This window comes from Coenobita brevimanus, chromosome 15, assembly GCF_032717465.1.
Source record: "Coenobita brevimanus isolate Jiangsu-jjx chromosome 15, ASM3271746v2, whole genome shotgun sequence".
Classification (NCBI taxonomy): domain Eukaryota; kingdom Metazoa; phylum Arthropoda; class Malacostraca; order Decapoda; family Coenobitidae; genus Coenobita; species Coenobita brevimanus.
This window is the reverse complement of record NC_136968.1, coordinates 4,860,065-4,873,611: the sequence shown is the minus strand read 5'-3', so window position 1 is coordinate 4,873,611 and position 13,547 is coordinate 4,860,065. Positions and strand designations below refer to the sequence as shown.

Sequence of the window (13,547 nt, the reverse complement as noted above, 5' to 3'; positions counted from 1 at the left end):
TCAACAAGGAACATGATACTGTATTAGTGAATATCTTCTTCCTATAATTGGTCATACAGCTTTTCACTATATTGACTTAGTTACCCCAACCATCACACTGAAAACTCTTCCTTTCTGAGTCACTGATGGTATGTCTAACAATGTCCCTGCAAAGTCTATACTGTAGTAATTTTCAGCAACAAATGACAAAAGTTCAATGGATTTCTAACATGTGTCTGGTTAAAGAACTTTCTAATGTGAATGACATCACATAATTATTAAATTAAAACTTATTCCTCTCTGGTAAATGACAGCACTGTCTAACCATTTTGACCTATACTTTGTTGTAATTTGTGACAACAAAAAATTTGTGGACCTGTTTCCTAGAACTGGTTAGATGTTTTTTCAAGTATGAATGACCTAAAACAATAATCATATTTAAACTTCTTTCCTTCTGGTGAATGATGGTACTGCCTAACCATGTGTCTTTACACTCTCATATACTTTCACCTATTAAATATTAGTGGGCCTGTTCCTTATGTTTTTTCAAGAAACTTTTCAGTGAGAAGGCCTTCCCACAATCATCACAACTGAACTTCCTCTCTTCAGAGTGGGTCATGGCATGTCTAACCATGTCACCCTTAAGAGCAAATTGTTTACCACACTGAGGACACTCATGTTCTTTGTTCTCTGTGTGACGAGCAAGATGTAAAGTTACACCGGCTTTTGTTTTAAATGACTTTCCACACTGCTCACACTTGAATTTCCTCACTTCCGTATGAATTTGAACATGCTGTCTGAGGTCCTTACTCCTGGCAAACCTCTTATCACATACATCACATTTGTACCGTTTCTCACCAGTGTGAACCACTGAGTGTTCCCTGACCTCTCCCCTAGTCTTAAAAAATTTACCACAAACTGGACATTCATGATTCTTTTCTTCTATGTGCCTTACAGAGTGCTTTATTAGCTCACCTTTCGTTTTAAACATCTTTTCACATTTATCACAACCAAACTTCCTAACTGATGAATGACCCAGCATGTGCACATTGAGAATACCCTTAGAGGTAAACCGCTTACCGCACTCATCACATCGGAAATTCTTCTCCCCTGTGTGATGCATTACGTGCTGCTCGAGGGAAGCTTTTGTAGATAACATCCTTCCACATTCATGGCACATGAACTTTTTTTCTTTCACTTCTGAATGAGTTCTTAAATGCTGCGTCATGGAGCACCTCAAGGCAAACAGTTTGCCACACTGATCACATTGGTATTTCTTTTCCCCAGTATGAAGCTGTGCGTGAGATATCAGTGTGGTCCTACGAGTAAAACGCTTGCCACATTCATCACACTTGTACTTCTTCTCTCCTGTATGTGCTACTCTGTGTCGTTCCAGACCACTCTTATAAGTAAACCTTTTGCCACACTCCAAGCACTTATATCTCAAATTTTCTGGTGGAGGAGCGATTGTGGCATTAACACCCTCATTCACAGGGAAAGAGGGGGCATTCTGTACAGGGAACAAGGGGGTATTCTGTACAGGGAAAGAGGGGGCGTTCTGTACTGGAAAAGAAGGAGTACTTTGTAATGGGAAAGAGGGAGTACTCTGTAAAGGGAAAGAAGGGGGAGCAATAGAGGGCAGATTGAAAGGCTGAGCAATGGTTGGAACAATCAGATAAACAGGAGGGGGTCGTATTAGATTTAATACTTGCTCGTGGACTCCCAGGAGGGTGGACGGTGCCAGGGATGGTGATGGTGATGAAGATGACACAGGTGGTGATGGTGATGGTGATGCAGGTGGTGATGGTGATGGTGATGCAGGTGGTGATGGTGATGAAGATGGCACATTCTCAGACTCCTGCTCTACTTTTGTATCAAGGGGTTTTATTTCGAGTGGCTTTACGTCGAGTGGCTCTGTATCAACTGGCTGTCTGCTGATGTCCTCCATTATGACACTTAACTTGATGTCAACCTGACTTTTATTTGCTCTTAATTCCTTCTCTACAACAACATTGTTTTGTAAGTTAATCCTGCTCCAGGCAAATTACTTAACTCAGCTTATGAGAGCCACTTGAAATTAGTAAAGGCTGTAGCTAACCCCTTCAGAAAAAAAAAAATCTATCCTAAGCTGACTAAAACTGTCAAGGGATGGTATAAATAAAGTAAAATTTATATCTTTGAGTGAAGGCATTAATACTGGTCCCCCTCACAGGCAGGCTTTGTATCTGCTGCCAGCTTAATTAATAACCACTGCAACTGAGACGTGCTTACCTTACACCACCATCACTGTTTCAGTTGATTATTACTGTACTGTGCAGTATCAGAACATTTCTGCATATCAACTCATTTTTCATATCAACTCATATAATAACAAAGCACAAACTAGTACAGACAGTCCTTATTATATGTCAGAGATGTGTTCCAAATAAGAAAAAAAATCCATACACTTGACACTGTACACTGGGAGAGGCTGACAAATCAGCTTAATGGGCAGCAATGGAAACAAAGACAGTTCTCCTGTAATATAATGTGGACTTAGTATAAAAAAAAAAAAAATAAAAAAAAAAATAAAAAAAAAATTCAGAACAGGCTTACAGCAAAATCTTGATGCACTACAGCAAAGACAACATAACAACCATGTGACCCAATGTCCATCAAGTATCATATAATCAACAACACTTTGCACTGAGATCTCTGTTAACCCTTTGACTGTGATGGCTTCCTCTGTGATGAATGAAGCTGAATGCTGTTGATAACTTAGTTGGAATAAAATACAGCCTCTTTTCTCTTAGCCAACACATTAATGGAGACAGTTTTTAACCTTTCTTGGTGCACTAGAACTTTCAGAGCTGAATGGACTTGCCTGGTATTAGCCGGGATAAATTTAGTTAGTATGTCACAGCCACAAGTTCAAATTACCACACAGGTGACCCTTATGAAGGTCGGGAGTTTTGGTCAGCAACTCATGATGACTGAACTGCTCTCTATCCTCAGTCTTCTATTGCTTAAGCAAGTCTTCTCATCAATACTCTTGGCAGTTTTCCCTTCTTCTGTGTGTGGTCTGGTGCCAGTTGTATGCCTGGAAAAAACAAAACTAATGAACATTTGTCCTGTAATAGCTGAATCACTTTATTAACTGTGGTCATAAGTGTACCATACTGCTGGACTGGTATCAAACTGTGTAGTTTAATACCAACATTTGGGCAAAACAAGGATTTGTTATACCTCCATGGTGGATCAATATACAGTATATACTTATAAGAACAGGGTTAAGAGAGGTAAAAACTTAGAGTTATGGAGACAGAGATGAGGAGAGTAATGAATGGTGAAGGTTGGACTACCTCAAGTCTGATATATGCAATGGTGCTCTGTAACGTCCTAATAGTGAACGAGTGCTTTGCATATTGGTGCAGGGTTCCATGGATGTCTGTGAGCATCATGCTTTGAAAGTAAGTGCAGATAGGAGCAAAGTGGTGGTTGCTGGGAGAGAAGTGATTCCCGATGTGATCTGATGGTGGATGGAGAAAGATATGAATTGGTAAGAGGGGCTTAAAATGTTACTGTTGGTCTGTCTGGCTGAGCAGACCCTTCAACCACAGGTAAGCAAGTGCTTCTTTGGGGTCATCCCACAGGTTAAGTACAATGCGTACACCGTGCAGGGATCTAACGCCCCCTTGTGGTAGACAGTGCCTCACCAGGGTCGGATCAGGATCCATCCCAAGGTGAGATGCAAGAAAATATGAGAAGGTTCAGCCCCCAGGTAGAAACCACAGCTACTCCACCCAGGGTGCATTGTGCCAGCACATGTAGGTGCCTCATCAGTGCCAGGTAGTTTAAGTATGTGGGTACAGTGACTGAGAAGAAAGGTAATTGTGCAAGGGATGTAGAAAGTAAAGAAGAACAGGGATGGAGAGTGGCTGGTGCAGCGATGGTTTTAATATAACACAGATATGAATGGGGCAACGGTGAGGGTACTGCATCAAGGAGTTTTAGTGACCACATTAACAAATGGATGTGAGACTTTGGTGTAGCAAGAAACTGAAAGGTCCAGAGTAGGAGCACTGAAAATGGAGTTACTGAGGAATGCAGGCGTGGAGTACGGACAGTGGAGAGGTTAAGTAATAGTACGTATAGTTGCAGCCAGGTATATCTGAAATGTGAACCTGGTGGACTGCAGAATGAAGGTGCCCTTCTTCTGTGGCCCCACCATCCTTCTTTTAGAGGACAGGGAGGGGACTGAAGGACATTTGTGTAACCAGGCAGCTTCATCACCCAGCATATTGGAGCCATTGCACCAGCACTGGAAAGGATAAGGAATAATATGACTCATGACAGCCAATGAATGAAAGACTGACTAAGAGGGTGCATGTAGGTGAAGTGGAGGAAGGGAGAGGGAGGGGGAGACTGAGGATGAGGTGGAGGAATGGAGTTGAGGTATATGAGGGAGAGGGGAGTGAGTTGGGGGGAGGGCCATCAAACGGTGGGTGACAGAGTAACTTGGAGGTGTTTTGTCTGGGGCTACCCGTTGCAGGATTAGGGTGTCGGGCTATAGATAGATAGATAGATCTTCTTCTTCTCCTTTCAGCTCTCCCCTTAGGGGTTGCCACAGCAGATCACCCATCTCCATCTTACTCTGTCTTCTGCATCTTCATCTCTTACACCTACCACTCACACGTCCTCCTTCAATACATCCATAAACCTTCTCTTTGGCCTTCCTCTCTTTCTCCTGCCTGGTAACTCCATTTCCAGCATCCTCCTCCTGACATACTCCTCATCCCTCCTCCGCACATGTCCAAACCATCTCAGTTTCGCCTCTCTAGCTTTGTCCCCAAATTGACTTACGTGCGCTGTCCCTCTAATGTGTTCATTTTTAATTTTGTCCAACCTCGTCACTCCTAGTGAAAAATGCAACATCTTCAATTCTGCTACCTCCAACTGTGCCTCCTGTCTTTATGTCAGTGGTTCTGTCTCCATTCCGTACAACACGGCTGGCCTCACTACAGTCTTATAAACTTTCCCTTTCATTTCTGCAGAGACCCTTCTGTCACAGATCACTCCTGTCACCTTTCTCCACCCACTCTATCCTGCCTGCACTCTCTTTTTTTACCTCTCTACCACACCCTCTGTTACTTTGTACAGTTGACCCCAAGTATATGAATTCATCTACCTTTGCCACCTCTACACCTTGCAGCCTCATGGTTCCCCTGTCATCTCTCTCATTTACACACATGTACTGAGTCTTGCTTCTGCATAATTTCATTCCCCTTCTCTCCAGTGCATATTTCCATCTCTCACGCTCTGTCTCAGCTTCCTCCTGGCTCTCACTACATATCACAATGTCGTCCGCAAACATCATTGTCCACAGACGCTCCTGTCTAATCTCATCTGTCAATCTGTCCATCACCATTGCAAACAAGAAGAGGCTCAAAGTCGATCCTTGATGTACTCCCACCTCCACCTTGAAACATTCAGTCATTCCTACTGCACATCTCACTGCTGTTATACTATCGCAGTACATGTCCTTCAGAATTCTCTGCCACTCCTGACTTTCTCATACAGTACCACAGCTCCTCTCTCGGTACCCTATCATAAGCCTTCTCCAAGTCTATAAACACACAATGTAACTCCTTCTGGCCTTCTCTGTACTTCTCCACCACCATTCTCAAAGCAAATATGGCATCTATAGTACTTCTCCCTGGCATACAACCAAATTGCTCCTCGCAGTTCCTCACTTCTCTTCTCAGCCTTGCTTCCACCACTCTTTCCCATATCTTCACTGCATGGCTGATCAGATTTATACCTCTGTAGTTGCTGCAGCACTGCACATCACCCTTGTTCTTGAAAATCGGAACTAGAATACTTTTTCTCCACTCCTCCGGCATCCTCTCACCCTCCAGGATTTTGTTAAACAATCTGGTAAACAATGACACAGCCATCTCTCCTCAGCTCCTCCATGCTTCCACTGGTATACCATCCGGGCCCATTGCCTTGCCATCCTTCCTCCTCTTCATGGCATTCCTCACTTCCTCTCTGCTGATCTCTTGCACTTCCTGACTCACTACCTCCAACTCATCCAACCTTGATAGATGGTAGCCAATAATTCTGTGGACATGAAAGGCGAAGAGTGTGTTTTGACAGTACGGTCATACTGAGAGAAAGGGTCCAGCTGGTTGAAAATATTTTGTGTGGATCGACAAGAATATGGCAGCCCTGCTTTTACCTACAGACATGCTAGTTATCACAAACACTTTATATGATATGTAATGTAAAGCATATGTGTGAAAAGTTATGTCTGTGGGGTACAGTCAGGGATGCAGGGGATTGAATGGTGAGTGAATTAGAGCATGGGCCATTAAATGGGCATGTTTTTCTTCCCCTTTTATCCATCCATCCATCCATCATCCAATCCTATGTTGCCCCATGAGGAGTGTAAGAGCCCAGGGCTAGGCAAATTGGTTCTGGCAACTGAGATGAAAGTGGCCAGCCTCACTCATCCCCGAGTGGCATTTTGTGAACAATAAACCCCAACCACCCCTTGGATATAAACCTACACAGGCTCAATCCAATTGGGGTGCCTTAATTACCCACTAAACCACCAGGCGCCTTTTATCAATTCATTTATTTATTATTTTTATCATTATTTATGTATTTACTTATACAAGAGGATGAGAAAAAGGATGAATATAAGAGAGAAGTGGAGGAACGACTGGGCAAATATGAATTGGAGCAGATGGGGGACATGGAAGGTGTGTACAGGATATTCACAGAAGAAATATGTGCAGCATGTGATGTGGTGTGTGGGATGAAGAGAAGACAGACAGGGGTGCAAGAAACAGCATGGTGGATTTTTTTTTTTTTTTTTTTTTTTTTTTTTTAATGTGTCCGACTCTGGGCATAGGCTTCACAGCCTGCCATCAAGGCCCAGCAGTCCTCATCCATACCATACACCTCTACATGTCATGAAGAGGTGAGACAGGCTGTGGCACAAAAGAAGAAAGCATAAAATGAATAGATGAGAAATAGGGGTGTGGAAGAAGTTGAGAGGCGGAAGAGAGAGTTATATGTAGAAAGAAAGAGAGAGGTGAAAAGATTAGTAAGAGATAGTAAAAAGAGAGTGGATGAGGAATTTGGAGGGAATTTGAGTGTAAAGTGGAGGGACTGTAAGAAAATGTTCTGGAAGGAGGTGAAGAGAGTAAGACAGGTTGGAAGTGAAGTTAGTAGGGGAGTGAAAGATAAAAATGATAGATTACTATTGGAGAAGGGAGAAAAAGTGAGCAGATGGAGAGAACACTTTAACGAATTGTTGAACATAAAGGATGGAAGTAATGCAAGTATAAGTGCCTGGCCAATGGCTGGGAGAAGAAGGGAGGTGAGAAGACAGGAAGAAATCAGTAGGATTGAAGTTGTGGAAGCAATGAAGAAAGTTAAATTGGGGAAAGCCCCAGGAATTGATGGAGTGCGTGATTAAATGTTGAAGCATGGGGGAGAGATAGTAGTAGAATGGATGTGGAAGATGTGCAGATTGGCCTGGGAGGAAGGTAGAGTCCCAGAGGATTGGAAATCAGGTATAATTATTCCCTTATACAAAGGAAAAGGGGAAAAAGAAGTGTGTGGTAATCATAGGGGCATTTGTCTTCTTAGTATAATAGGAAAAGTGTATGGTAGGATACTTACTGACAGAGTTAGAGAAAGAACAAAGGAATTGGTTGAAGAAGAACAGGGTGGCTTTAGGAAGGGAAGAGGTTGTGTAGATCAGATATTCACTCTTAGATCTTTAGTGGAAAAGTTTCTAGAGAAGGGAAAGAAGTTGTATGCGGCTTTCATGGATTTGAAGAAAGCATATGACAGGGTGGATAGACAAGGATTGTGGAAAGTATTAAGAATATATAGAGTAGATGGGAAGTTGTTGAATGCTGTGAAGAGTATGTATGATGGTGCTAAGCCTGCAGTGCATGTGGACGGTGAACTGAGTGAATTTTTCTCTTTGAAGGTTGGGTTGAAACAGGGTTGAAACAGAGATGTCTCCATGGTTGTTCAATCTGTACATGGATGGGGTGATAAAAGAGGTACAAAGTAGGGTAGTGGATGCTGGAGTGGCCCTGGTGAGAGAGGGTAGTGTTTGGAAACTCCCTGTACTGTTGTCTGCAGATGATACTGTGTTGTTGAGTGAAGACGAAGGGGAGCTGCAAGGCTTGGTGGATGAGGTTGGGAGTGTGTAAGAAACGGAATGTAAAGGTGAATGTAGGGAAGAGTAAAGCGATGGTCTTTGAGAGAGGTGAAGTCAGTGAATGTACAGCGAGGCTGGATGGTGAGGAACTGGAAAATGTGAGTACGTTTAAGTACTTGGGTAGTGTGATGAGTAAGGATGGAGGTTTGGAGGGTGAAGTGCTTGAAAGGGTACAACAGGGAAGAGAGGTTGCTGGTTCCTTGAAAGCAGTGATAAGAAACAGGGAAGTGAGCATGGAAGTGAAAAAGTTACTATATGACAGTATTGTGATACCAACTCTAACGTATGGAATTGAAGCTTGGACGTTGTTGGAAGGGCACAAGTCAGCAGTGGAAATGAGTTATTTAAGAGGAGCCTGTAGAGTCACATGGAGAGACAGGCTGACAAATGAGGATATAAAGGAGCATTGTGGTGTGGATGTGGATGTGATAGGAAGCATTAGGAGGAATACACTGAGGTGGTTTGGCCATGTGGAGAGGATGGAGGGTGAAAGACTGACAAAGAGATTGTATGTGAGTGAGGTGGAGGGGGGGAGAGGGAAGGGGAGGCCGAGGATGAGATGGAGGGATGGGATGGAGAGGTATATGAGAAAGTGGGGTGTGAGTTGGGAGCAGGGCAGTGAAATGGCGGGGGACAGGGCGGCGTGGAGGCGATTTGTTTGTGGCCACCCCGAACAGGATTGAGGTGTCTGGCAATAGATCGATCGATAGATAAACTTATGCTCTGGCCCTACCCCAATCCTTTGGTGGGAAAAAGAGGACAGACTGATAATGACTAATTCCTAAGAGTTAGTTATCCATATATGTACATTGTGTGTGTGTGTGTGTGTGTGTGTGTGTGTGTGTGTGTGTGTGTGTGTGTGTGTGTCACTATTGGTCTATCTATTGTCAGATACCTCAACACCATCAGGGACAAACAAATCATCTCCATGTCACCGTGTCCTTTGCCATCCGACTGCCCTCCATCCAACTCACACACCCCTCTCTCATATATTTTTCCACTCCATCCCGCCCTCTCAGCCTTGGTCTCCCTTCTTTCCCTCTCCCCCTCCACTTCATTTACATGCACTTTTGCACTTTGCTAGTCACTCATTCTCCATCCTCTTCACATGGCAACTTTAAAATATTGACAAAATTTGGACTGGTCTGTTTAAATTATATACTGTACACAGTGAGGTTACAAGGACAGTAATGCTGTGGAAAATTAAATGATTGAGTTTTCTGATGTGAATGCTGGACTGAAACTGGGATGTCTCCCTGGCTGTTCAATATACATAAAGATGGTATCACAAAATACAAGCAAGGGCCATGGATGTTTGCATGTCAATGAGGGAGGGTGGAGTGTGAGTACTGCCCATACTGATACACAGTATACTAATGATGATGTTCTGTTACCTGAGCACAAAACTGAGCATCAAGGCTTGGTGTGTGTGTCTGGAAGTGTGTGTAGGAAATGACATCTAAAGCAAATGGTACTAAGTGTAAAGTTATGGTCTTTGAGAGAAATGAAGTCACAGAATGTACAGTGAGGCTGGATGGTAAGGGAATGGAGAATGTGACTGCCTTCAAATACTTAGGTAGTCTGATAAGCAAGGATGGCAGTTAGGAGAATGAGGTGCATGAAAGAGTACAGTGGGGATGAAAGGCTGCTTGGTCACTGAAAGATATCACAAGGAGCTGGGTAGTGAGCATGGAAGCAAAAAAGTTGTTGCAAGACAGTTTTGTGATCCCATCTCTAACAAATGGAAGTCAAGCTTGGACCCTGTTGGTAGGGTACAAGCTGAGTGAAAGCAGTGGAAGAGTATGTGCAGTTATGTGGAGAGACGAACAGACACAGGAGGAACTTAGGGAGCATTGTTGTGTGTGTAGATGTGCTAGAAAACATGAGAGGTATCTTGAGATGGTCTGGCCATGTGAAGAGAAGGGAGAGTGAGTGACTGACAAGAAGAGCGTATGAGTGACATGAAGACTTCTGACGAGAAGCAGGGATGGGGTGAAGTATATAGGAAATGGGGTGCAGGTTGGAGAGTGAAACCTGATGGTGAATGATATGGTAACAGAGAAGACATCTGTTTGTGGCCATCCATTATGGGATGAAGGGATTGATACAGACTACTACAAGTCTCCTTAAGCTAAATAATATCATTAAGCTGCAGCAAGCATTTCTTCACGGATTTTTATATAAATCATGTCACAAAAATTACATCCCAAAGTTGCATAGTGACATGAACTGCATCACAAAAATTAGCAATTATATAAGTATTTGAAGATGATCTGGATGGCAAACATTTCCTCCTGAAGTTGCATAATGATGCAAGTCACATCACAAACTCTGAGAATATTAATTCTGAATGAAAATAATCCCCAAACCACCAGACACGCCTCTCTCAGCCGGGAAGGTATTGTTTACAGAACCTGCAAAAGAATCTTACAGCTGTGCATGAAAGGGTTAAAAACATACTTAGATGTCATCAGACTGAACAATTTTTTTTTTTACGCGAAGAAGAAGGAACCAAAGGCCGCGAGCCTGCAATTATTGTTCCTTCCAAGAGAAAAACAAAATACAAGACAGAGCCAAATTCAAGATCCGATCATTTCGAGATGCCTGGACCCACTGCATTTGAAAGACTGGAGATCATAGGAAGCAGGAAACACAGACAGAGGGAGACAGTTCCAGAGTTGACCTGCTGCATAAATGAAGGACTCGGAGTAACGGTTAACTCTTGCATTAGAGAATTGGACAGAAAAGGGATGAGAGTTTGCTGCTAGATGGGTGCTACGCGCCCGTCGTATAGGTGGAGGACTGCATGCAGACAGTTCAAAAGAGTAGTGACCATTTAAGTAGTGACGGAAAAGAGATAAAGATGAAACAGAGCGACGAAGAGACAGAGGTTGAAGGAAGTCAGTAAGAGGAGGAGAGTTAATGAGACGAAAAGCCTTTGACTCCACCCTATTGAGCAGAGCTGTATGTGGAGAGCCTCCCCACACATGAGAGTTGTACTCCACACAGGGGTGGATAAAACCCCTGTATAGCGTCAATAATTGTACAGGGGTAAAGAAGGAATGGAGTTGGCTTAGCACACCTAATCTCCTGGAAGTAGATTTTACATGAGATGTAATATGATCTTAACAAGATAAGTCCAGAGTAAATGAAACCCCAAGCATGTTCAACGATGATGCAGGATTAAGCTGAATATTATTAAACATTAGTGGGTATACCTGTGGAAGATATTGTCGGGTTGACAGGTGTAAAAACTGAGTCTTTGATGAATTAAAAACAACCAGATTATTTTTACCCCAGTCAGAGATACGACCCAAGTCAGACATTAGGTGTGCCATAGCCTCATCCCTTGTTTGTTGAAGTAACTGCTGAGATGGACATTGCGGGAATCAAATGGAAAGATGAAGGGTGGACTCATCAGCGTATAAGTGGATAGGGTTAGATGTACAGCTTAGAAGGTTACTGATGAATAAAAGGAAGAGAGTCGGTGATAGGACAGAGCCCTGAGGAACATCACTGTTGATAGATCTAGAAGAACGATGGCTGTCTACAACAGCGACTATAGAACGACCAGAAAGGAAGCTAGCGATGAAGGCACAGATAGAAGGACAGAAACCATAAGAGGGCAGTTTGGAAATTAACCCATACAATCCCACCGTCGGCATGGTGCCGACAGTACAAAACGTCTCGATTAATCCCAGCGACGTGATGGTGCCGACAGCAAAATTCGAGCACTGTAGCACGTCTCATACTGCTTTAATCTAGCTAATTTTTTGCTAAGGAGTAGCTTAATGTATTGGCAACACAGTGTCCAAGCAGTTGTAGTACTGAGTTTGGTTCTGCATGGGTGGGTAACATCAGTGTGCCACTGTCCGTCATAGCATCTGAATGTCGCGAAAATCACATCATTTTTCCGCCTCATTGGGCTGGAGGAGCTGTTGAAATTGTCACATGGACCCTTCTGTCCCTTCATTTTGTGATTCTTCAGTAGAGAAAGATCTGGATGGCTATTCTGGGGAGGAATATGAGCCAGAGGAGGACACTGAGGAAGGGGAATCCCCCATCCTCCTCCTTCCGTTCCCTCTCATCCCGCCCAGCTGGGTGGGAAAACGTTGCTCACGGCTTGGGAAACTGGGCTAGAAACATGATGGACAGCCATCCTGCTCTTATTTCTCCAATAAGGAATACTTTTTTTGGCTTTTCCTTGACTTATATGTCCTTTTGGATTGTTTTATGCAATAAAATTTTTTTCTGTTTTTGGTCCGGGATTAGGTGGGTATAAAACTGCAAAAATACCTGGGATGGTACGGGTTAAAAACTTATGCCAGACTCAATCAAAAGCCATTGAGATGTCAAGTACAATGGCAAAGATTTCACCAAAGTCCTGAAAGGAGGATGACCAAGAGTCTGAAAGGTAGGTGAGAAGATCGCCGGTGAAGTGTCCCTGACAGAACCCATACTGACGATCAGAAAGAAGGTTGTGATAGGAAAGATGCTTTAAAATTTTTCAATTAAGAATTGATTCAAAAACTTTTGAGATACAGGATGTTAAAGCAATTGGACAATAGTTAGAGGGTTGGGAATGGCTGAATGAGAGCAAACTTCCAGCAAGAAGGAAAAATACAAGTTGATAGACAAAGCGAAAGAGTTTGCCTAGGCAGGGTGTAAGCAGAGAAGCACAGTTCTTGAGAACAACAGGAGGGACTCCATCATACCCATATGCCTTATTAGTCTTGAGGCCTGTGATGGCAGAAAATACATCAGATGAAGAAATTTTAATGTCAGCCATGAGGAAGTCAGAGGGGGGAAGTGATGGAGGAACAGCACCGGAATCGTCTAAGCTGGAACTGGAGGAGAAAGTCTGAATGAAGAGATCTGCTTTATCAGTAGAAGAAATAGCCATAGAGCCATCAGGGTAGAGGGGAGGGAAGGATGATGAGGTAAAGTTGTTAGAAAGGTTTTTGGCAAGGTGCCAGAAGGAGTGGGAAGAATTTGAGTTGGAGAGTTGAGAGCATTTTGTATGGATGAAATTATTTTTAGCAGAGCAAAGAACAGACTTAGCACGATTCCAGGAAGAAACGTATAAAAGATGCGATTCAGGGGTGGGTTGGCTCTGGTACCTTTTATAGGCCCTCTCCTTGTTGCGGACAGCATTAGAACAAGCGTGATTAAACCAAAGCTTTCTTGCATTAGTCAAAGGATATGAGAAAGGAATGTATGCTTCCATGCCCGAGAGAATAACCTCCGTAATGCACATGGCACACTCAGGTGGCTCCCGGCCATGGAAGCAATAATCATTCCAGGGAAAATCAGAGAAGTACTGCCTGAGGGCCTCCCAATC

At 43.2% G+C, this 13,547-nt stretch overlaps 1 long non-coding RNA gene across 1 annotated transcript in view; it reads right to left on the bottom strand.

Annotated features, from left to right (window-relative positions):
- Nucleotides 1-2,869: 2,869 nt before the first annotated feature.
- LOC145390613 (uncharacterized) overlaps nucleotides 2,870-13,547 on the bottom strand; it is a 37,711-nt gene continuing 27,033 nt past the window's right edge. The window contains exon 3 of the long non-coding RNA XR_013895695.1: nucleotides 2,870-3,058. This is a non-coding gene — a long non-coding RNA (uncharacterized LOC145390613). The remainder of the gene's footprint in view (nucleotides 3,059-13,547) is intronic.